This window comes from Glycine soja, chromosome 14 (genome assembly GCF_004193775.1).
Source record: "Glycine soja cultivar W05 chromosome 14, ASM419377v2, whole genome shotgun sequence".
In the NCBI taxonomy this organism is placed as follows: domain Eukaryota; kingdom Viridiplantae; phylum Streptophyta; class Magnoliopsida; order Fabales; family Fabaceae; genus Glycine; species Glycine soja.
Window position 1 is genome coordinate 15,378,851 of NC_041015.1, and position 8,805 is coordinate 15,387,655.

An 8,805-nucleotide genomic window follows, 5' to 3' on the forward strand; every position below is an offset into this window, starting at 1 on the left:
TTATTGGAGATAAAAGGGAAGTAAAGATAAGACACTAATTTCGTTCAAGCGAAACACCATTCGGCCAGTGAATCTCCTTGTCAGTGGGACCTGCAAAAATTTGAAAATAATCAGTACCGACACATCATCCTGATACTGTCGAATTCGTTCCTCCTGGTTGACACAAGGCGCAGAATAACCATAATTTGTCTCTGCGTGTTTTTGGACACGATCGAGCCTGGGCGGCAAGGCGCAGAATGACCATAATTTGTCTCTGCGTGCCACCGGACACGATCGCCTCTGGATGGTGAAAAGGCATACGGAATGACCATAATTTGTCTCTGCCCACCTCTCGACTTACTGTCCCCGAATGACAAAAGGCGCAGAATGACCATAATTTATCTCTGCGCGTTTGTCACTCGACTTGCGAAATCTGAATGACAAAGGGCGCAGAATTTGTCTCTGCGCGTTTACCACTCGACTCGCTTCTCCTGAATGACAAAGGGCGCAGAATTTGTCTCTGCGTGTTTATCACTCAACTTGCCGCTCCTGAATGACAAAGGGCGCAGAATTTGTCTCTGCGCGTTTATCACTCAACTTGTTGCTCTTGAATGACAAAGGGCGCAGAATTTGTCTCTGCGCGTTTATCACTCATCGAACGTGCAGATGACCGTAATTTGTCTCCGCATGTCATCGGGCCCGCCGCCTCTGGATGACAAAAGGTGCAGGAGACGACTTTAGTCTCTGCGTGCTATCATGCTTTGAGTCTTAGAGATAGCAAAAGAAATTTTTAAAAGTGCGGGACCAAATGGTTCCCGCATGTCATCGGGCCCGCCGCCTCTGGATGACAAAAGGCGCAGAAGACAACGTTAGTCTCTACATGCTATCATGCTTTGAGTCTTAGAGATAGCAAAAGAAAGTGTGGGACCAAATGGTTCCCTCATGTTATCGGGTCCGCCGCCTCTGGATGACAAAAGGTGCAGAAGACGACGTTAGTCTCTGCGTGCTATCATGCTTTGAGTCTTAGTGATAGCAAAAGAAAGTTTAAAAGTGCGGGACCAAATGGTTCCTGCATATCATCGGGCCCGCCGCCTCTTGATGACAAAAGGCGCAGAAGATGACATTAGTCTCTGCGTGCTATCATGCTTTGAGTCTTAGAGATAGCAAAAGAAAGTTTAAAAGCACGGGACCAAATGGTTCCCACATGTCATCGGGCCCGCCGCCTCTGGATGACAAAAGGCGCAGAAGACGACGTTAGTCTCTGCGTGCTATCATGCTTTGAGTCTTAGAGATAGCAAAAGAAAGTTTAAATGGATAACCACTTGGGTATTTCCGCCTGTCACATGACTCCAGGGTTAGTATGACAGAGGTTGTGGGGCGGCCGACAAAAGCGAGGCTCTTGCTCCTACGTATCCTCAATGAGGAACTCAGACCTACGTAGTTCTGGATAACTGGTGAGACTAAAATAGTCTCGGTGTTTTCTTCACTAAAATGCGAACATGCTTTAGTAAAGAGACAAAACTTCCAAATGACCAGAGCAACATATGCTTTTTGGATGAAAAACAATGTGTCTACCGGGGAAGGGGAGTATGCCGATGAAATTTTCTCATAACCATAAATGAGATTTTGGATGATAGCATTTTGCTTCTAAATGACCATTTAGAGGAAACATTGGGTTTAACAAAAATAGAAGAAAATCACTCAAAGTGTATCAATCTCACACGGGTAAGTGTTTCATCCTAACTCCGAACCATAGATATGTCATGACTTGATTTTGCAAATCATTTCCTATCAAATCAAAGATTACATCCATGATCATGGATCAATAGGACTTTTCCTTGGGAATGGTGTTTTTTTTGTGGGAAATTTGGCTTTGAGTGTTCTTGGCCTTTTCCTTTTCTGTTTTTGTTTAGTGCGGGGCGAGAAAGTCGCTAGCGCACAGGATTTTGGTTGGCAATCAAAGGGAGAGGACTACTTTAGGTCGTGGTTTCCTTTCTTTTTTTGTTTACCTGGTGACAACTCTGTATTGTTCAGATGTTATCTGGTCCAAAGACTTTTCTGTATATTTCTTCTGTTTTTCTTCTGATCCTTGATCGGGAATTTTCTTTCCTTTCTTTTTTTCTTTCTCCCACTTTTTGATTGGGAATTTTCTCCTTTTTTCTCTTTCCACTCTTTTGATTGGAAACTTTTCTTTTTTTTTTTCTGTTTTTCTTCCAAGGGCAAGGTTTGGGATTTTGGCTCAAGGCTTGTAGAATGGATGGACATGATATATGTTAGGGTTTGGTTTGGTTCAAAGATAAAAAGGATGTCCCACATTATTTCCACGACACAAATGCAACAATGATGATTTAGAAATTTTATGCAAAACTAGTCATGCATGCACTTATGTGGACACTCAAGTGCCGAAAAAATTTGGTCATGTGATGCTAGGGCTCATGATTCATTTCCTCTACTTTAGTCAACCCAGTGTTTCCAAAATATGTTCTTTTATCAATTCATGCATTCATCCGAGTCCATTTTGGGTGTTCGGGAAAATTTTCACAACATTCACTCTTCAAGTGTATTCACATTTTTTTTTCAAAAAGTAGTTATGATCAGTGAATTTTTTCAAAGAAAAGCTGGAAGTTATCTCTTTTCAAAAGCATGTTGGCTTTTCAGCCGAAAGATATATTTTCGTGAGGTATTCACACTTAGTTGTTGTTGTGGTTTTTTTTATGAGGTATTTTGCTACCTTAACATGTGTATATATTCGTGAGGTATTTTTGCTATATACATGCATATCCAAGGTATCTTGCTACATACATATATATATTTTGTGAGGTATCTTTGCTACATACATGCATATCCAAGGTATCTTTCTACCTAAACATACATACATACACACACACACACACACACACACATATATATATATATATATATATATATATATATATATATATATTATGAGGTATCTTTGCTACATACATGCATATCCAAGGTACCTTGCTACCTAAACATACATATATATATTTTGTGAAGTATTTTTGCTACATACATGCATATCCAACGTATCTTTCTACCTAAACATACATATATATATTTTGTGAAGTATATTTGTTTTTTGTTTACATACATGCATATCTAAGGTATTTTCACTACATAAACATACATACATATATATATATATATATATATATATATATATATATATATATATATATATATATATTGTGAGGTATGACTACCTTCCGAGCTTGTGCTATATATATATATATATTGTGAGGTATGACTACCTTCCGAGCTTGTGCTTGTTTTATTTAAATTCCCAAGATCATGAGCAACTAGGTGTGTCCTGCTATGACTTGAGAAACAAAGGTGATCAAATAACAAGCAGAGATTTAAAAGGTACTAGGTTGCCTCATAGTAGCGCTTCTTTAACGTCTTGAGCTGGACGCCTGATGATTTGTCGGTCACAGACCTAGTACTTTTGCTTACCTTTGGCTTTGGACTTGGTCGCCTATTGGTCGGCCATGTGTCGTAGGCAATGCTCTAACTTTTTTGTGGATGAGCTGAGGTGAACTCTAGAGGTGGTGGCGGTGTGCCTGTTGCCCACTACTATGATGCCTCGCCTTGCGCCTGCCTGGGGGCGTAGTACTTCTCGATGAAAGTCTGGTTAATATGGGGCCTAATGACCTTGCTAGGGGCGACAGACACTTCATAGGACTGACAGAGGCCCGTAATCAGAGCTGGAAACCCCAAGACCCTATTGGACTTCTCCAGATCCACTGGGTATCTTACAGGCGCGATCCCTGCAAACAATAGATGATATCATAAATCAGTTGAGCGATGTGCATACTTACCTATGTCACAATGGCATGACCTTGCTGGGGGGACGGGCACCCTGTAGGACTAACAGAGGCCCGTAACCAGAGCTGGAAACCCTAGGGCCCTGTTGGACTTCTCCGGGTCCACTAGGTGTCTTGCGGGTGTGATCCCTGCAAACGGTAGATGACATCAGAAATTAGTTGAGTGATGTGCATACTTACCTATGTCACAATGGTGTGACCTTGCTGGGGGGACGGGCACCCTGTAGGACTGACAGAGGCTTGTAAAACACCAGGACCCTGTTGGACTTCTCCGGGTCCACTGGGTGTCTTACGGGCACGATCCCTACAAACAGTAGATGACATCAGAAATTAGTTGAGTGATGTGCATACTTACCTATGTCACAATGGTGTGACCTTGCTGGGGGGACGAGCACCCTGTAGGACTGACAAAGGCCCGTAACCAGAGCTGGAAACCCCAGGACCTTGTTGGACTTCTTCGGGTCCACTGGGTGTCTTGTGGGCACGATCCCTTCAAATGGTAGATGACATCATAAATCAAATGAGCCATGTGCATACATACCTATGTCATGACGGCACAGACCAACTGATACTTCCGCAGGGGGAGATCGACATTACGGTCGCAGGGCAGAATGTTGCTAAGTAGCAATGTCACCCATATCTGTGTAATAGTGGTCATGTTGGTGCGCACAATCTGCACTCGTCTCTTTGCAGCGGCATGGGTGAAATCTTGCCTCGGTATGCATAGTAACTGCATGATAGCCTCCCTATCTGGTTGTGCTCGCACAATTGGTCGCCCTCCAATATCAGGGGGTGGCCCAGGAACTAATAAAAGGAAACTACTGGCCCCTTAACCGGGAGCGCAAGTCTCGGTTAAGCATTAAGGGCAGTCGACCTTAAATTCTCTTAAGGTGCGGATGTAGAGCCCACTGAAAGTGAGGACGCGTAGCCCTTTAAAGGCGAAGGTGTGCAGCCCTCTGAAGGCGAGGACGTGTCACCCTCTAAAGGCGAGGGCGTGTAGCCCTCTGAAAAGGGGGACATGTAGTCCTCTGAAGGCGAGGGCGTGTAACCCTTTGAAGGCGAGGACATGTTGTCCTCTTAAGGGGAGGACGTATAGTCCTCTGAAGATGAGGGTGTGTAGCCCTTTGAAGGTGAGGACGTGAAGTCCTCTGAAGGCGAGGACGTGTAGTCCTCTGATGGCAAGGACGTGTAGTCCTCTAAAGGCGAGGGCCTGTAGCCCACTAAAGGCGAGGGCATGTAGTCCTCTAAAGGTGAGGGCGTGTAGCCCTATGAAGGTGAGGACGTGCAGCCCTCTGATGGCGAGGACGTGTAGTCCTCTGAAGGTGAGGATGTATAGTCATTTGAAGGCGAGGGCATAAAGCCCTTTGAAAGCGAGGGCGTGTAGCCCTCTGAAGGCGAGGACGTGTAGTCCTCTGAAAGCAAAGGCGTGTAGCCCTCTGAAGGCGAGGACGTCTAGTCCTCTGAAGGTGAGGGTGTGCAGCCCTCTAAAGGTGAGGACATGCAATCCTCTGAAGGCGAGGGCATGCAGCCCTCTAAAGGTGAAGGCGTGTAGCCCTATGAAGGCGAGGACATGCAGTCCTCTAAAGGTGAGGACGTGCAGTCCTCTGAAGGTGAGGGCATGTAGCCCTCTGAAGGTGAGGACGTGCAGCCCTCTAATGGCGAGGACGTGTAGTCCTCTGAAGGTAAGGACGTATAGTCCTCTGAAGGCGAGGGCGTGAAGCCCTCTGAAGGTGAGGACATGTAGCCCTCTGAGGGCCAGGACGTGTAGTCCTCTGATGGCGAGGACCTGTAGTCCTCTGAAGGTGAGGACGGGTAGTCCTCTAAAGGCGATAGGTACTAGTACCCAAGGGTCCACCCTTCTGAGAAAGCAAGAGATTGACTCATCGAGAGAGCCGGTCATCCCAAATTCAAAAGATTGGACATTAGATGTAGGAAATCTATGCAGTTAACATGATTTTTAGGGATGCAGATGCATGCAACATTTGTTGTGAAATTTGGTAAATGCGGACTTCATATGAAACAATGCAATGCAGTGGAAAGTTGTACAATGTTCATGACATTCTTTCCCTATTTTTTTTATTTTGATTTTGATTTATTTTTTTGGAAAACACAGATTGACTGTCCTTTTGAAAGTGGTGATAATTCAAGCAACCTTATCCTATCTTTTGCAAATCTCTCTGGGAACTCCCTCAGAGTGTATGTTCTGTTTGATTTAGTCACTTGACCATTTTGGAGTAATGGCAATGGAGTCGTTTGATGTTTAATCAATCCATTGAAATCCCAGGGTTTGTCCCTTTTTTTTTAAAAAAAAAAACATAGATGGATGTGAACTTTTGATCTGCCCCTAGGTTCGCTTGAGGCTCATGCACAGTGCTCCTCATTGCCCCAGTGTAAGGCTTTGAGGTACGAATCGTTGTCTTTCATCATGACCTTGTAGTAGGGAACCTATTGGGTGAGAACTTCTAATCTGCCCCTAGGTTAGCTTGAGGTTTATGCATGGTGCCCCTCATTGCCCCAGTGTAGGGCTTTGAGGTACCAATCGTTGTCTTTCGTCATGACCTTGTAGCAGGGAACCTATTGGGTGAGAACTTCTAATCTGCCCTTAGGGTTGCTTGAGGTTTATGCATGGTGTCCCTCATTGCCCCAGTGTAGGGCTTTGAGGTATCAATTGTTGTCTTGTTTTCACAACCTTGTAGCAAGGAAGAATGAAAGAAGCGACTGATTCTCAAAAAGGACTTTCAAGGACGAGAAATAGTTGAAGGATATTTTTAGTTGACGGGTTAAGTCAAATGACTTCTATTCTTGATAACTCACTTCTCTTAAAAAAGGCAAACTTTCCAGAATGATAAAATGAAGTCACATGAACATTTATATTTTTACTTGACAACACAGTCAATCAAATGCTTTTTTTCTTTTATTTTGAAACTTATTTGTTTTGAACTTTACTCGTTGTTTTACGGCACCCCCACCAACGTGTAAGACGAGTAATCTCTGATTGGACGGTCTTGGAAGTCAACACTCAGGAGCGCAGGTCACTTGAACAAATAGACCAATGGCTTGCACTCACATTCCAATGGAAGTTGAATAAGCAAAGACGTGTTTGTGAGAGGATGGGGGACAAAGATGTCAAATTTATCCATTTTATTTATCATTGTAACTGTGGTTTATAATAATGGCATAAACTTGAAAATCCTGATGAGTCATTTAGAGACATCTAACAACGGCTTTCAAAATTGCCCCATGTGTGGTGTCGTTTGTCAATGTTAGGATTCACAAGCGATTCTCCTTAAATTTCAGCTAGCCTGCATCAATTAGACTTTGCACCTTACGCTTCAGGGCCCTACAATGCTCAATGGAATGCCCCGGGGCTCCTCCATGATAAGCACACGTTGCATTCGAGTCGTATCCTTAGAAAAATGGAGGTTGAGGAAACCTAGCAGGGGTTATGGCTACCATTGCATTATCAAGTAAATATGGGAGCAAGTTAGCATATGACACCGGAATTTGGGGTGAATCCTGCAAGCTTTTCGCTGCAAAATTCATTTCTTGATTGGTGTTTTGGTTTGTGCTAAAGGTGGTGTTTAGCATTGGTTGTGTGGTAGGTGGGTTTTGTTGTTGATTTAGGGATGGCCTTGGTGGATAACTGGGTGGTAGGTAAGGAGAAGGGTTGTTATTGGCTAAGTAATGACATTGTTGGGTTGGTGGGAAACTTGGCCGTATAGGAATGACAGTCACAACATGGGTTTCTCCCTTATCCTCACCATCTTCATTTGCCCCAATTTTCTCATTCATCCAAGCATGATGATTAAATTTGCCTCTTTTCAGATCCGCTTTGACCCTTTCCCCGGAGAAGACCAAATCCGTAAAGCTTGAAGGTGCGTACCCCACCATTTTTCATAGTAAAACACTGGTAATGTGTCTACTATTATTGTGATCATCTCTTTCTCCATCATTGTAGGTGCCACTTGAGTTGCCAAGTCTCTCCATCTTTGGGCGTATTCTTTGAAAGATCCGTACCCCCTTTTTGCACATGTTCTGTAGTTGCATCCTATTCGGAGCCATATCAGAATTGTACTGACACTGCCAAACGAAGGCAACCATTAGTTCCTTCCAAGAATGGACTCAAGAAGGTTCCTAAGTTAGTATACCAGATGACAGTTGTCCCAGTAAGACTTTCTTGGGGAAAATGTATCAGCAGTTTCTCATCTTTTGCGTATGCCCCCATCTTTCGACAACACATCTTTAGATGGTTCGTAGGGCAAGTAGTCCCCTTGTACTTGTCAAAGTCTGGCACCTTGAACTTGAAAGGGGTGATGATATTGGGTACTAGGAACAACTCTTCTAGGTTAGCAAAGGCATAATCTTCACCTCCTTCAATGGCCCTGAGCCTTTCCTTTAGATGATCCAACTTTCCCATTTTTGCCATAGCATGAGGGTTTTTACCCAGTGTGGAATGCAAGGGGTGTGGTTGTGGGTGATACTGAGGGCCCTCCAAAGTGTTTTGCAGGGGTATACCACCAACTGCTTGCCCTTCAGTGGCATATCCGAGGCAAGGCTCGAAGTCGGCTAGATTGTAGTGGGGCATTCCATGTGTCTCCCCCATGGTTTGAGAGACATGTACATGATGAGGTTGTCGGCTCTCAATGAGTTTGGGAGCGGAGTTATTGACATCCTCATTGGGAGTGTATGCCACATTGGGTGGTGTATAGTTGGGAGGCAAGCCATATGGCGGGAAGGCATGCTCGTTTTGAATTTGCACATCATGGGGCCATCCGTACTTCCCAAATCTTTGCCTACCATATCTAAGGTTGGATGATTCATTTGGTTGAGGCCAGATGGGGGCATCGGGTTCACCTTAACAACAGCGCCGGTAGCGGCAACTGCAACTGCCTTGGCTTCCATTATCTTCTTCATGCTCATCATGGCCTCCATCATTGTGGTCATTCGCTCTTTCATGGCCTCCATATCGGCCTTCATC